The sequence below is a fragment of the Salmo trutta genome, chromosome 12, assembly GCF_901001165.1.
Source record: "Salmo trutta chromosome 12, fSalTru1.1, whole genome shotgun sequence".
Taxonomy (NCBI): Eukaryota; Metazoa; Chordata; class Actinopteri; order Salmoniformes; family Salmonidae; genus Salmo; species Salmo trutta.
Window position 1 is genome coordinate 18,580,986 of NC_042968.1, and position 16,138 is coordinate 18,597,123.

Below are 16,138 nucleotides of genomic sequence, written 5' to 3' on the forward strand. Positions count from 1 at the left end.
AGACGGAATTATTTTATCTGTCCGCAACGGCAGCAGCGTCTAATAGGGGGAAATCTAATTTACACATGCCTCCGGAATATCCTGTTATTCTAAATAGACATCACTTTGTTTCAATACCTGATGTGACACCGCATCGCAAACATGACATGTCTATTGCAATGGATGCTCTACATCTCCCATAAGTAGGGAGCTGTAAACAGGACATCAATCGTGATGAAACGGCTCCTCTCCCTTCAAAATAGAGCTCACAAAAAAACATATGACTATCTAATTGGGCAGTATAGTACACACAGCATATGTCAATTTAAAGTATTTTCCCTAAAGTAATTATATCATAGGAATTAATACTAATTAGTAGAATTATTGCTTGTTTTATTGATATTTAGACACATTATAAATACATCTGTGAAGAGTGGTGTTCTATTTCTTTTCTCTTTTGTGTTTTAGTGGAGGAGAGGACGAGAGGAGGAGAGGAGGAGAGGAGGAGAGGAGGAGAGGAGGAGAGGAGGAGAGGAGGAGAGGACGAGAGGAGGAGAGGAGGAGAGGACGAGAGGAGGAGAGGACGAGAGGAGGAGAGGACGAGAGGAGGACAGGAGGAGAGGAGCGGGGGATGTAGGTTAATGTGCCCGCACAGGGACTGAGCATTCAGGGATCATTCTCTCCAGCTAACCTCTACACACACACACACAGAATAAACACAGGCAAACAGCTCTGACTGGCCATTACGCTGTGTCCTGTATGACGGTAGCCTTGTCTATACACACATTATGGACAAAGGAGGATGCAGACTGTCCTTTTCCCTGGCAGGCGATGGGCTAAAAGCTTGCGCAGGAGGCAAAGACATCACCGGACACACTACTGCTCTCATGTCTGGGGGAGATCTGGCCTGCACAAAGACACAGACACTCCCCCCCCCCCCCCACACACACACACACACACACACACACACACACACACACACACACTTATGTTAATGTTCCACGCCTTCTTGTCTTTCTTTTAAAATCAAGCCTTTTCTTAATGCATCCCTCTTTTCCGTCATCTCACACCACAATAGCTTCACCTATTTCTAGACTATTGAAGGGGGCTAGTTAAGCAGGATCCAGAGGGAGGGGGGATAGGAAAAATGCATCACTGCTGTCATGAAGGGCAATCACATCAACTCTGAAGTATTCACCAGTGGGTCGGAAAATGCGATGGTACAGTTGTGACAGGCGAGTAGCCCCCCCCTCATCTACCCCCTCCCTCTCCCCACTCCCCATCAGGGAGGAAGCATGGCGGGCACTCTGAATATGTATAACCCGGAAAAAATGTATTGATTTTTTATTTGGCAAAAAAGGGACATAAAAATCACATAACCCGAAACTGTCACAGCTCTTTTGTTCATAGCTCATCTCTCCCGATGTCTGGCTTCTGCCACAAACTCCCTTTAATTACCAGGTACAGCACAGTACAGCTTAGCTCCAGAGCCTCACTCTCTGCACAGACACACACACAGCCACACAACACAGCCCGCTGTGCTTAACAAGACAGCACCATTTTTTACATCCACACATTTATTAAATATGATCTACACCAAGTTGCTTTTGTTTAATATCTGACAAATAAAGCAGACTGAATGTGAATATACACACTGCATTGTTATATATATACACAAATGATGTCTGCTGTAGAAACTGAATGCTAACAATATCCTTGAAAAAGCCTTTGGAAAACATACTACTTAATATACTGTGTGTGAGTATTTTTATATTTAAGTTGATGCTACTTTACATTCACATTCCGTAGCCTAGTTTACTAAGGGGCTTCGTCTCAATGTGGAATTATTGAAACAGGCTTCTTCAGTCCCACCGCACAGCAAGCTGGCAGGTATGTGTGCATACACGTGTCTGTGTGTCCATTACCAGGTACTTATCTGTTTACGCCTCTTTTTAGAACTACCGACCCACCAGTACAGCGGGCCGCCTGAAAAAGATCTCTGCCTGTCAGTTTATCGAATGCTCCATTTGCATATCTTTGTAGTGCATCCATCTGCCTGTGGATCGCTCTGTGGAGGCATCAGCTGAGAAAATCAATGTGGCCATGGTTGGATGTATGTAGCACCTACCTCCATGTGTTAGGAGTCCAGCTCACAGCACACAGCCCCCACATGGCTCAGTCTACACCAGTCCTCCCGGGCCTGCCACGCACATAAACATACACAAACACACTACCCACAAGCCCTCTCTCTCCAGACTGGGCCGCTCCAGCCCTCCCGCCTGCCTGCCTCTCCGGCTCGGAGCACACGGTCAGCAGCGGGCATGACGGGCTGCTTGTTTATAAAAGCATACGCCTAGCTAGATAAAACAGAATTGACTATGCTTCTGAATACCAATATGGCTAATCAATTTGATTAAAAATATAAGATATGGGGGCTATCATTGATGTGTTTTCTTTCTAATACTATCTGTCTGCTATGCCTGCTAAATCAAAATGTGTTGGAGGGATATCTTACTGGGGAGAGGATATCTTATTGGGGAGAGGATATCTTACTGGGTATCTGAGGAGAGGATATCTTACTGGGGAGAGGATATCTTACTGAGGAGAGGATATCTTACTGAGGAGAGGATATCTTACTGGGGAGAGGATATCTTACTGGGGAGAGGATATCTTACTGGGGAGAGGATATCTTACTGGGTATCTGGGGAGAGGATATCTTACTGGGGAGAGGATATCTTACTGGGGAGAGGATATCTTACTGGGGAGAGGATATCTTACTGGGTATCTGGGGAGAGGATATCTTACTGGGGAGAGGATATCTTACTGGGGAGAGGATATCTTACTGGGGAGAGGATATCTTACTGAGGAGAGGATATCTTACTGAGGAGAGGATATCTTACTGGGGAGAGGATATCTTACTGGGGAGAGGATATCTTACTGGGGAGAGGATATCTTACTGGGGAGAGGATATTTTTTCCTGGGGAGAGGATATCTTACTGAGGAGAGGATATCTTACTGGGGAGAGGATATCTTACTGGGGAGAGGATATCTTACTGGGGAGAGGATATCTTACTGAGGAGAGGATATCTTACTGAGGAGAGGATATCTTACTGAGGAGAGGATATCTTACTGGGGAGAGGATATCTTACTGGGGAGAGGATATCTTACTGGGGAGAGGATATTTTTTCCTGGGGAGAGGATATCTTACTGAGGAGAGGATATCTTACTGGGGAGAGGATATCTTACTGGGGAGAGGATATCTTACTGGGGAGAGGATATCTTACTGAGGAGAGGATATCTTACTGGGGAGAGGATATCTTACTGGGGAGAGGATATCTTACTGGGGAGAGGATATCTTACTGGGGAGAGGATATCTTATTGGGGAGAGGATATCTTACTGGGTATCTGGGGAGAGGATATCTTACTGGGGAGAGGATATCTTATTGGGGAGAGGATATCTTATTGGGGAGAGGATATCTTACTGGGTATCTGGGGAGAGGATATCTTACTGGGGAGAGGATATCTTACTGGGGAGAGGATATCTTACTGGGGAGAGGATATCTTACTGGGGAGAGGATATCTTACTGAGGAGAGGATATCTTACTGAGGAGAGAATATCTTACTGGGGAGAGGATATCTTACTGGGGAGAGGATATCTTACTGGGGAGAGGATATCTTACTGAGGAGAGGATATTTTTTCCTGGGGAGAGGATATTTTTTCCTGGGGAGAGGATATCTTACTGAGGAGAGGATATTTTTTCCTGGGGAGAGGATATCTTACTGAGGAGAGGATATCTTACTGGGGAGAGGATGTCTTACTGAGGAGAGGATATCTTACTGGGGAGAGGATATCTTACTGGGGAGAGGATATCTTACTGGGGAGAGGATATCTTACTGAGGAGAGGATATCTTACTGGGGAGAGGATATCTTACTGGGGAGAGGATATCTTACTGGGGAGAGGATATCTTACTGGGGAGAGGATATCTTATTGGGGAGAGGATATCTTACTGGGTATCTGGGGAGAGGATATCTTACTGGGGAGAGGATATCTTATTGGGGAGAGGATATCTTATTGGGGAGAGGATATCTTACTGGGTATCTGGGGAGAGGATATCTTACTGGGGAGAGGATATCTTACTGGGGAGAGGATATCTTACTGGGGAGAGGATATCTTACTGGGGAGAGGATATCTTACTGAGGAGAGGATATCTTACTGAGGAGAGAATATCTTACTGGGGAGAGGATATCTTACTGGGGAGAGGATATCTTACTGGGGAGAGGATATCTTACTGAGGAGAGGATATTTTTTCCTGGGGAGAGGATATTTTTTCCTGGGGAGAGGATATCTTACTGAGGAGAGGATATTTTTTCCTGGGGAGAGGATATCTTACTGAGGAGAGGATATCTTACTGGGGAGAGGATGTCTTACTGAGGAGAGGATGTCTTACTGGGGAGAGGATATCTTACTGGGGAGAGGATATCTTACTGGGGAGAGGATATCTTACTGGGGAGAGGATATCTTACTGGGGAGAGGATGAAGAGGTGGTTCAGCACTGAACTGGACTGGACATGGAAGTGTTTCAGCTGGGTCAATGTGACAGGGTGTCAGCCAGGCACTGCCAGGCCAGCCCACAGTGTGACAGGAGTGTGTACTGAATGTGTGACTCACTGAGCACAGTGACAGGTCCACCTAAATGTACCATCCCTCAGGATAACACGTACACTAAAGCTCAGTCCAAACAGTAGCACTGTGGTCAAGTACTGAGGATATGATGCATTATTGTAGAGGAGAATATAGTGGATACACTGGGTACCTTCCTTTCCATTACTGGGTCTGTGTCATCAGGATTCAACCCCAGTTGGCTGCTAATAGCAATCCGCTAAAGGAATTCAATGAATACATTGTGGAGGCACTTTAAAACATCCACAAGACTGCCACCACTTATTGAGAAACAAATTCCGCTCCTTCCTCCCTCTATCAGGTCGGTTTCTAATAGAAATCAAACACAGGAGCTTACTTTCTCCATTTGTCTTTCTTTCTGGTCCTCTTTGCATATCCCATCCATTACTTTCACATGAAATATGAAAAGGCAATATCCTCTCTGTGTTTCTACTGAAGCGTAATGTGATTGTGTTGTCATTTATAGGAAATAATCGCAAACCTCTCTTTCATTTTCCAGTTCAAATAACCATGAAAAATTAGCCTGCAATGTCAGGGGGGACAACAAAGGGACGCGCTCAGACTATCGCTTCGCCACCGCGCTTGACATTTCTCCTTAATAGGAAATCGGGCGGTTGTTTCGAGCTTTCTTTTTTAACCTCTCCTTTACTTAATTAAAAAGTTCTGCACTTTGATCGGAATAAATCTCTCCTTGTTCGTTACTTGTTGTGAAGGAGGGGTAGGTTGGGTTTGTATGACGGGGTGCGGGTGGAGTACGGGGATCATACTCTGGTCCCCCTCTGCCCCTCATCAGCACCTCCACCCCTCTCTGCTAATTGTTGTCCGTCCGTCCATCAGGAGGAGAGATGTCGCCAGACAGCACCGGTGGGGCCTTGGTCTCCGTGGCTACGTGGCTGCAGCCTGGATAAATGATTTAGCAGCTATCAGACTCCCTGGCAGCAGAGCAGAGCCAGTCCCCAAAACACACACAGACTCAGGACGTCATGTGTCACAAGGCCTTCTCCACCCATCAGCATTTAGCCCTACAAGTGATAACAATCCACCAGATCTCTAACTGCACAAACACTCACACAATTATCCCCTATCAGCAGTTAGTGAATCCTTTCTATTTAGAAAAATCTTTATTTCCAGTGTGAGAAACTATTGGTAATTGGATTGCTTTCTGTATTACTGCCATTCGAGAGCAGCTTAATAGGCACACTGTATTTTCCACAGTAATTATGCACAACATAATCAACCCATCTCGGTTTAACAGTGAAATTATTACAGATAGGTCTGATCAACTCCGCTTATCTTGTGTTCACAGCACCTGATAAAAATCATTCAAAATGATATGCAACATATTGTCGCTCGTGGATTGTAAATAGGTACTGTCAAAACAAAACTGCTGTCAGCTAAGTGAAATATGTCACTGAGAGCCACGCACCACAATCATCTACCATATCTTCTAACGAGCCTTCTTCATCTCTGAAATCATCTGCCAAAACAAATAAATTACTTAATGAAAAGCAATTTAACAATCCTAAACCCAAATCTCAAAAACAAATTTACCCCCAGAATCTCAAGGTTAAGTGATTATTCTTACTCCTGCAGACTGAACCATTGGTGGTCTGAAACACAGCGGGGTACAGGGTACAGTAGAGGACTGAACACAGGTGGTCTGAAACAGAGGGGTACAGGGTACAGTAGAGGACTGAACACAGGTGGTCTGAAACACAGAGGGGTACAGGGTACAGTAGAGGACTGAACACAGGTGGACACGTTTTACTGAGTAAACAGGCATGTCTCTGCACAGCCCCAGGGACCTGGGCAGTACTCTGTGTGTACAGTGCACCACTAACTGCACAGTGTAAACAGAGAGTGTTTGAGACTACAGCTGTCTCTTCGGAAACTGGGCTCGTCACTCCACTCTGGTTGGTAGTTTTGCTACCCCCTCGTGATTTCCTTCACTCAACAGAATGTTTGCTCATTTACATATTTCTAAAGCAGGATTTCATCTGGCATTATAGTTTGTGATGCATATAATGAGATTTCCCCTGAAAAAGCTCATGAAAAAGACTCATCTCATGCAATTAGCTGCTGCTTGCTTTCTTCACTTCTTGTCATGTATTAATTCATTATCACATAATTCTTACACTATTTATTTATTTTATTATGCACACACCTTAAAACCTTAATTACAAAAGGGACTAAGAGCCAGAGGAAGGGATGCAATGCACAAACTCATCTATCAGTCAATCTATTTATCTGTTTAATCTCAACAGTATATCCATCCAATCTCTTATCAGCCTGTAGTAATCTGAAGCTAATCAGTTTACCAATTTGCTGTATGGGCGCAAGCTCATCTAAGAAGAGAGACTCAAAAATGCCCTGAAAAGATAATCTTGTCAAAGTAGGCAGAATTTGGCCTCCACAATTCCCTTGCCCTCCCATCCGAACCCTCTCTCTCTCTCTTTTCATCCTCCATCTCGGTGCATTTCCTCTGGATGTCCTCATAATGTAAACTGGCTGCAGTTCCACAGCCGGTTCAGCTGCATTCAGCTACACCAGCTTGGGTCACGTGTCAAGTGAACACACTTCATTTATTTTCAATTTTACCCTTGCTCACCGTTTGGCTTTTAACAGCAGCCAGACTGCAATGGAGACTTCTTATTCTTAGCTGAGACCCCCAAACCCTACACATTTACAGTAGTTTAATGTTGTAATTTACTCCGGCTAAGCTACTGTCACAGCCTGCTGTCACCTAAGACAACTACTTCCTGTAGTCCAAAACCAGGGTTTCCCAGACGGTCTGTGTTCATGCTAAGTGGAATTGTGTCATTGTGCATTCAGGACCTCTATGATTCCTCATGCACATGTGTCATAACAGAGTGAAAAGGGGCTGAGATCTGGTGGTGGTGCAGAGCTGGGTTGCTGACTGAGGTGATGCTCTCCTGAGGAGGGGAATTGAAGTGATTACAGTCACACACAGCTACTCAGTGAGTTATCTTTGGCTCCTCGGCTCGGCGAGGGGAGAGGAGAGGAGAGGAAGGAGCAGAGCAGTGAGTGATCACACCGACACGGCCAGAACATGGAACAGCTGCTTTACAATAACCAAAAGCAAAAATACCTCTGACCCTGTTCATGTAGTATTTACTCCTCCACGTTACAGCCCCTCACCTCCTGACTCTGTCATGTCCATCACTGAGCCCAGGACAGCATTCCCTCAGTACAGACCAGAACAATGACTCACTATCACTGGGGATAGCTACAGGTTTAAAACTGTTACGGGAAAGGAGACATTATTAAAGAGCCATTCCCAACGCCCTTGGATACTGAAATGGAGGCCAATTAAATGGCTTGGCGGCATCCATTTTGTGCCGAGTGAACAGGTATGAGCAGCGGAGGGGAGGGGAAGGAGGGGGAGGAGGAGGAGGGGACAGCGGAGTAGTACAGACAGCGCTGTGCGCTCGGCCCATCAGCAGGTTCTGCTAAATAGGCTTATTAATTTATGCAGTGTGGAGAACATTATGAGGGATGCACTGCCACATAATTGAATATTACTTTCTAACTTTCAGAGGAAACTGTTAGCCTAATGGTCTCAGGATCACATCAGCAGCATTTGTGAAATGAAAGGTTAGCCAGCGTGTTCCCTCCTCCTTGCTCCTCCATTTAGTGCTGACTGTGCACACAGGCATGGAAATGAGAGGGTGGGCCAGAGCCTTCGTTAGTCCCTGGTCTCTCCCAGGCATGGCCAGGGATTAACAGCCCCCTGCCCTGGCCCTCTGAGACCACGGCCTGCACCGCTAAATTGGTCTTGTAGTACACCACTCGCCTCCGCTAGGCTAGGTGTCCCCACATCTAGCCTATTTCCCTGTGCCTTGGTATGCATATAGCTGTTAGCGCTGTTGTTGTTTGTTGTTGTTGTTTGTTGTTGTTATTGTCCCCGCTGCAGAACACCCTTCTCTTTAATTAGTGAGAGGGCTCATTGAGGAGAGTTGGGCAGGTAGGGCATAAATTATTCATCCCAGAGACACCGTTTGGGCGATAGCTGATGAGGAGACCAGTGAAGGAACTCTTAACTAGCAGAGGCTTCTCTCCTGAGGCCCGCTGAATAAACTACTGAACCGTGTGTCAGTTGTCAAGAGAAATGAAACACTAATCACTAAGACGAAGCAACACACCGCCCACAATAAATAAGGACCTCTGTGGATTTGGGGTGCTTTCCCAATTTTCCATTCCAAAATATTGTGGCCTTCAATTCAAATCTAGGCCCTGGCTTCATAAGGTCTGGGCCTCCCTCCTACTCCCTCCCTCCCTCCATCCATCCAGTCCAAGCCTCTCCTCTCATGGCTCCAGCCAGGACCAGCAGCCTCCTGAGAAGGCTGTGATAAGAATTCATTTCTCCCAATTATGTGCTCTTGTCTACTGCCTCAGTTCATCAGTTCAGTGCAGCCAAGTCAATGAAAAGGCCTGTAATGAAGCAATCAGATGCAGGCTGGTTCCCTGGGCCAGGCGCTCTGTTCTCCGCTCCCAGACCCCAGCTCCCAGTGCAGGGGGGGGGACAGGCTGCACACTGGCATTAATTCATGGCCCTGTCTTCATAGACTGAAGGATAAGCGGCTCTCATATGTGCCTCAACCTCAGATCTCCTGTCTCCTGTGGGTTTAGAGAGTCGGCCAGTTCCACAGACTTCCATTATTGTGGCTGAACTGGCCACTAAACCAGCCAATCGAGTTTGAGCAGGAGGATGTGTTGCTGTCACCTGTGGAGGTGGGTTGATGGAACGGCAGCAGAAGGCTGGGTTCCCTCTAGCTCTCCCTCTCTCTCTTGCTCTCTCCCCGTCTCACTCTCTTTCTCTCGCTCTACCCGTTTGCCTCTCTCTCTCTCCCGCCTCCCACCTCTCACGTCTTTCCCTCTCCAACATGTGGAACCCATTATGGGAAGTTTGGGAGAGGAATGCATGTGTTGAATCTTAATCTGTGCCTTAAAGTGGAGGATTCTGGCTCTCCTTTGTCTCCTAATGCTGTGAAAGTTTCATCTCAAATTAAAAAGGACCCGTTTGATATACCTAATATTGTTTTCGCTCTATTCAGGAGATGGAGAAAGTCCAAGTTATCTCTGATCCCACAACGTCCTGCCCCCCCCTCTGTCTTTCTTTCCCTGGCTCACAGGCGGGCACATGGCTGTGCTATTTTACGAGCTATTGTTGAGATTTGAAATGGTCAGAGTTCAATGTTAGGACACAAAAAGCCTACGGTGGTATTTTATTTTATTAACTCCACAAACAAACATTAAATACAATGATTATTTTCAAATTAGGCAGCTTAGTTCCAAACTAACATCACTTAAAACCACTATGGCAACAAAAACTCCTGAATCGTTAGGAAGTAATGATAATAATGATAATATTTCCTGTTCAACACAATCATCTCTGGAGGAGGTAACTATGCTATTTTTATTGCGCAATCTTGGCGGAAGAATTTATTAACAAAAAAAGATCACAAAAAAATATTCCATAATGCCTGCTGTTTGTCAGTCATAGGGTAGAGCATGTATGGTATTCAACTCTACACAGGAAGCACATATCAACATGATAAACAACAATACCAACACGAGAGTGGATGTCTGCCTGGATGACAATTTTTAAGATTTACCCAAGAGTCTACTCTCTGGAAAGAAACACATCTACCCTTCTCAGTGGGTGATGCAGCAGTGATGCTTTACCATTCTACAAGTAGCCTCAGTCTATTCAGGCTTCAATACAAGAGCAGAATGTAGCTCCATCTCACCTCCAAACACTGCAGAGAAGGTGCCCAGACCCCCCTCACTCCTCCTCCTCTACCCTCCACCCCCGCCTGCTGCCAGGGTTAGGTTTGGCAGGGAGACCCCTGCGGCTGGATTCCACCTGACAGGAGCTCCTTAACAAGCGCCAGTCATTAACCTCCGGAGCAGGCAGCTGCCATGTGATGTAGTGCGCAGGGCCCGCTGCAGAAGGCCCTATTGATCCCACACATACTTGGTGCCTTCCTGGATGCTTATAATCAATATGCAAATGGCCCGCGGCATTGATTCAATATTAATTTTCAATTAGGGAGTTCTCGGGGGTCCTGAGTGGTCAATACAGAACCATTCAGAGCAAAGGCATGAGCAAGTTGCAGTTGCATTGATGTTCTTCTACCCAAGACAACTTACTTACTGTTTATTTAGCCTGCCTTGCTGTAAGCACCGATTACGGCTCTGGCTAACAGGCAGAGAGACAGATGGGCCTTTCTCCACTTCCACAACACACACTAAATAAACTGGATTCTGGTGAAAATATATTGTCCAAACTAATCATCTTACACTTAGTTCAATTTTTTGTCTTTTAAAGGTGGGGTAGTTTCAGGGACAGTCTGAGTAGATTTCCTCAGTATCTTATCAGTTTCACCTGTTCATATCAGCTTTCAGTTAGGAGCTGTTTAATGAGTGAGAAAGGAGACATGACTCACTGTCCCCTGACATTACTTAACCATGCAAGACATCACACATTTAACGTGTATCATACAATTCCTGATAGGCCTTGTAACAGCAAACAAATGCATATTTAAGCCCAGCCTCCATAATTTATGAAAACCAATTACAGAGGGCCAAGTCACCATGTTAGTACTCTCACTGAGCGAAAACCCACATTTACTCAGCTACTTACTCAGACACCAGGGCTGAGGAGCAACGGCTGACCAAGTACCATTACCATCAGTTTTCTTTCCTCGCTTTCTTTTGTTTCCAAATTCAGAGTCCAAGTCTTCAATTAGATTTACCAGGTGTCACCCTATCTTCAATATCAGCTCCTGTAGTAATAACCCTGCTCTGGAATGAGGAAATAAGTACTTTCTTCACATCAGTCAAGAATGTGGAGGGAGAGAGGGAGGGAGAGCGAGCGAGAGGGAGAAAACATTTTCTCAGTTGAAACGTCGTTCTCTGATAAGTGAGGTAATGGATTCCAGGCAGGACTAGTCCTGCTCTTCAACGTGAAAACAATAGTATTGATTTATAAGCGTGTTGTATTTCCTGTACAGACTGCGTGTCTATCAGAGGCCATTTTATTGAGTGCTTGGGCTTGTCGCTGCGTAGTCTCTCACTTGCTTCCAGCTGTTCAAAGAGGCAGGCGCTCACAGCTGGGCTCTGTTCACTGGAGGAGACATTCTGTAGAGATAGATACCACACTGTGACTGCACCAACCCTCCTAGCCTAGCACCCACTGCCTGCTAGGTAAGATGGGTAACATTATCAGAAAACAATGTCTGTAAAGCAACACTTCCTGCACAAAGGGAGAAGTCCAGACCGAGGACAGGAAGTAGCACTATATAAATGACAGAGAATGAAACACAGGAAATGGAAATGAGGCGCCTTACAATACAGATAAACTGTCAGGTAGGGGAAGAAACAAAAAAATCCAAACAAACGCCAAACAGTCAACAGAATAGACCAGAATGCAGTCCCATCGAATCCAACAGCAACAGAGAGTGACGAAGAGAGGATTTCAGGGAGGGAAGTACAGAAAAAGAGATAAACCGGTAGGGCCACTGGCTGTGCTTACCAGTTGCTGCACTGCCTGGTCTAATTGACTTAGGGATAACATCAATTACCACATTGCTCATTAATGGATGAAGCCTTTATTGGTTCCATTGATCAGCAGAACTTGTTAGCCATCATCCTACGCAATGGTGGATGTAACAAGCTTACATATTGGCATATCAATTAATGCAATCAATTCCTGCCTAGCAGCTGACATTCCCCTTGCTCTCCCACTCCCCCCCATTCTCCTCGGCCTCTGGATGACCAAGACAAAAGGCCCATGTCAAAGCAGACTTTCTAAAGAGATTTTCAAATGATTGCTTAAGTTGAGAGGCGCACGTTCAATCGACTGGGCGGAGGTGTGGCGAAGCAGTAGGAGAGGCAGAGCGGGATGTAGACGTCTGGTTTGAGTTCAGTAACACACCAGTGTTGGGGGAGTAGAAGTCAAAAGTCTCCCTGCAACAACAGGAAGCTAGAAGATTCCAGTGGGTGAAAACAGACTGATTCAAAATGGTTAACGCTACGGGAGATTCCACTACTCACTGACTCTCCACACTCCTCGCAGACAGCTGAGGAAGTTCAATCGGATTATCTGCCATACACACCATGGCAAGTGGCACATCTCAAACACCCGTCCCTTGATGCTCCCAAGCAGATCGCAGCTAACTGCACTCAGCCCCTGTTCTTTAACTGTACAAGTCTGCTTTGACTGGCTAAACCGCCTGTTTCGTTTCAAACTTCCTTTTTAAAATTGAGATCAATGTAGCTTTTTAAGACTCATTGATTAGCACTTAGAATCCTCTTCTCTGTCACGGCTGTTCCACAGGGATGGCCGACTTTAAATACTACTATGCCAGTGTAGTGTCGCCCCAGTAACACGTGGGCAGAGTCGGGGAGAACATGAGCGATGAATGAGGGAGCAGGGTGTGATAACTGAAAGCACACCATGACAAAGTGGAGGGATTTAACGTTGGGCCCGCAGCACTTCATTTGCTTAATAACAGATCATTCTGTAAGAAAGTGGCTGCTCTGAGGGGGATATCGCCCAACGAGGATGTCTCACTCGCAGAAATCCTATTTGAAGACAACACCTTGTGAGGGCTCATCCTCTTCCAAGCCTAAGACGATCAGTGCGCATGACAGGCTGTATTAATATGACGCTCCAGCTAACTTAAAAACAGGAACCAAGATGATAGCCAGGGAGGAGGAGGGGCCGTGGGTACTGACTGTGCATGTAGCAGGGTGATGGTGTGCGGGGGGGGTAATGCTCTTTTTGGAAAGATGTCTAACATTTCCTTCTCAGAGCACTTGGGGGGGGGGGGGATCATGCAGGACCACTGCACTCTATGATGACCACGCATGGAGCGGAGGAGCGCAATCGCCTCCCTTGAGTCTTGTTAAAAAACAAAGGCCTCCCTTTGTTATTCGTACAGCCAGGAATCATTCTCTCCTATCTGGCTGCTATCTGCCACACTCCTCCATCACATCCATGACTGCCTGATCAAAACACCTCACCCCGAAATGCACTGGCCTGCTTCCACATATACTCATCCAAGACACATGCTTGACTGCACCCACGCACAGGCTAAACAGGCTTGAACGTTTTTTCCTGTTTAAAGTTGACTTTTTGCCTTTCCACACTAAAGGCAGAGGTTCTAGTGTTATAGGGCTTTTTCAGGGTAGAAGAAACCTTATGACCAGTTTTCACTGCCTAAAACCTTGTCTTTCAAACAACCTTGTAGCAACGTTAGTGAGATAACTCAACATCACATCACTGAGGAGTATACTACTGCATATAAATGCGACAGGAACATACATTTGTACTAAACTGTTGGCTAAAACATATTTCTAGACTGTAGTACAGATATTAAAAGGTGCCTCTGGTAACTGCATTTCCACTTTATGAATGCTGTGAAGGTCAGGGAGAGAGGGAGGGGGTGGCTGTTTGTTTGACAGTGTTATTACTGTGTCCTATGCTGAGGCCAGACGTGCAGGCAGTTAGTCGGGCACCCCACACTCGCTGGATCCGAGTCCTCCTGAAGGCTCTTTCAGTCCCTGTCCCCAGAGCAACACAGAAGTGGGCTGAGCAATTAACAATTTCATGCTGATTGCCTGAAGCATGTTTTGCTATGCCATAAAGATAATAGCATGAAGGGCGCAGTAGGCCCCCTCCTGCTCCTCCCGGTGTTCCTCCATCTCTCAATTCTCTCCTGCATGATTCACATCCCAGATATTAGTGTAATGGCTGCTCTGCCTGTCTGCTTTATTAAAGACTCTGGTCGTTTAGATGGGCATTTAGGAAAAATATCCAGATGACTCCCTGAAGAGTAAACAGGTATGATTATTAAAGGCAGAGGGAAAACTAGAGTCTCCGTCTCCCACTGGCTTCTTGATTTGAAAGTCTAATTTTGCAACAGCACAACAGGTGGGCAGGTAGACACAACAAACAGAATCCCTCTCCCCGAACACACTGAGCATGCTCTGTAGTGGGCACTGGTGACAGCCCTCAACCCTCCCCCCTCCCCACGTGGCGCTGGTTGGAGGATGCTGGCGTGACAGCTTTCCACACACACCACTGTGCTCACGGCTGCACAAGAGGGAAAACAGGGGCGTTGGTAAACCTTTAAGCAATATTCTACATGAGCAGTTGCACATCAAAGAGTGATAAAGACTGGAGGCATGTAGCTAACATTCTTCCCATGGTAGCATCACATGCCAAACTGACAAGAAAAAGCACACATCAAAATGCTAGCTTGTGTATGTACATATATAGTTATAAACCACATGGGGTTCAAACAATACCTTCCACATCAGTTTATTAGGTTCTGGAAAACAAGCAGGGAAGCAGCCATCTAATTTCATTCATTTCTGATCCACTAGCTAGCCTTTTGTAGAGCTTTCCTGTTTTTTCAGAGGTCATATTTCCCATTTTCTAATTCCTCCACCTGCACAGTATGCACACTGCATACATGAACATGGGTTAACACTAGACACATGAATACACAAAGAGACAAGCAGAACCCACTCACACACACCAGGGAAGCAACCGGCCACTGCAGCGTTGCTAATGAGTGGACAACACCTACAGTAGCACATTGTCCTCAACCCAGACAGTTCACGTGATCCACATTGCGCATAGAGGGCATTGAGCTGCCTCATTTTTAAACTAAAGTGCTACCTTCATATCACTAATGATATTTCTGTGTTAATGAATGCATGTTTTTAAGGCAGCGCCTCGTCGGGCTGCATTGGAAATCTGAAGATGTATTTATTTAATGTTATGACCAGGACAGGGACATTTATGAACTTGGGAGGTGGTTTAAAATCAGAACACAGCTCCGACGTGCATTAAACAAGGAAAGGCTTCCAAAAGCCCGTGATTGATTTCTCATGTTATTTCCGATTGTACTGACAAATCTCCCTCTGGGTACAGACTGTGTGTGTCCCTATATTTTTCTGAATCTGCCAGCGAAAGGTAATGAGGTAAATAAATTCACATTTTGATTAAAAATATAATAATAAATGCTTGATTGCATTTCCCCCTGATGGAGTGTGAGTCCGTGATCCTCTTCAGTATTCAAATGACTATATTTTTAACAATCCCAGCTCTCGCATGATCATCATTATACCAGGAAAAAAACCCCAGAGCAGATCAAGAGACAAAATAAATGTGGACTTGAGAGAGATGGAAGTGGACAAAGCGTTGCAGCACCAGCCCCCTCTGCCCGTCCCCGTCCCCCCGGCCCTCCCACCCCCCGGCTGAGTGTGAAAGTCCAGCTGGCGCGGTGACCTCGGCTCCTCACACAGGCATTTGAGGCCACATATTGTTTATGATACGGGGCCACCATCAATTTGCACAGTTAAGTGATCATGGCGGTTGGACACACACCAAGATACAAAAAAAAGGAAGAAATCTGCACAACAACCTGAAACTACATTCC

The 16,138-nt window shown here is 45.8% G+C and overlaps 1 protein-coding gene and 1 long non-coding RNA gene across 7 annotated transcripts in view; both read right to left on the reverse strand.

The window, feature by feature from the left end:
• The window catches only part of zfhx3b (zinc finger homeobox 3b), a 165,617-nt gene that overhangs the window by 40,858 nt on the left and 108,621 nt on the right, over nucleotides 1-16,138 (reverse strand). The gene's annotated exons all lie outside the window — the stretch shown is intronic.
• Nucleotides 15,102-15,366, reverse strand: LOC115203080 (uncharacterized). The gene is made up of 2 exons (XR_003880111.1): nucleotides 15,173-15,366; nucleotides 15,102-15,136 (listed from the first exon to the last, which is right to left on the reverse strand). It is a non-coding gene; the product is annotated as an uncharacterized LOC115203080 (long non-coding RNA).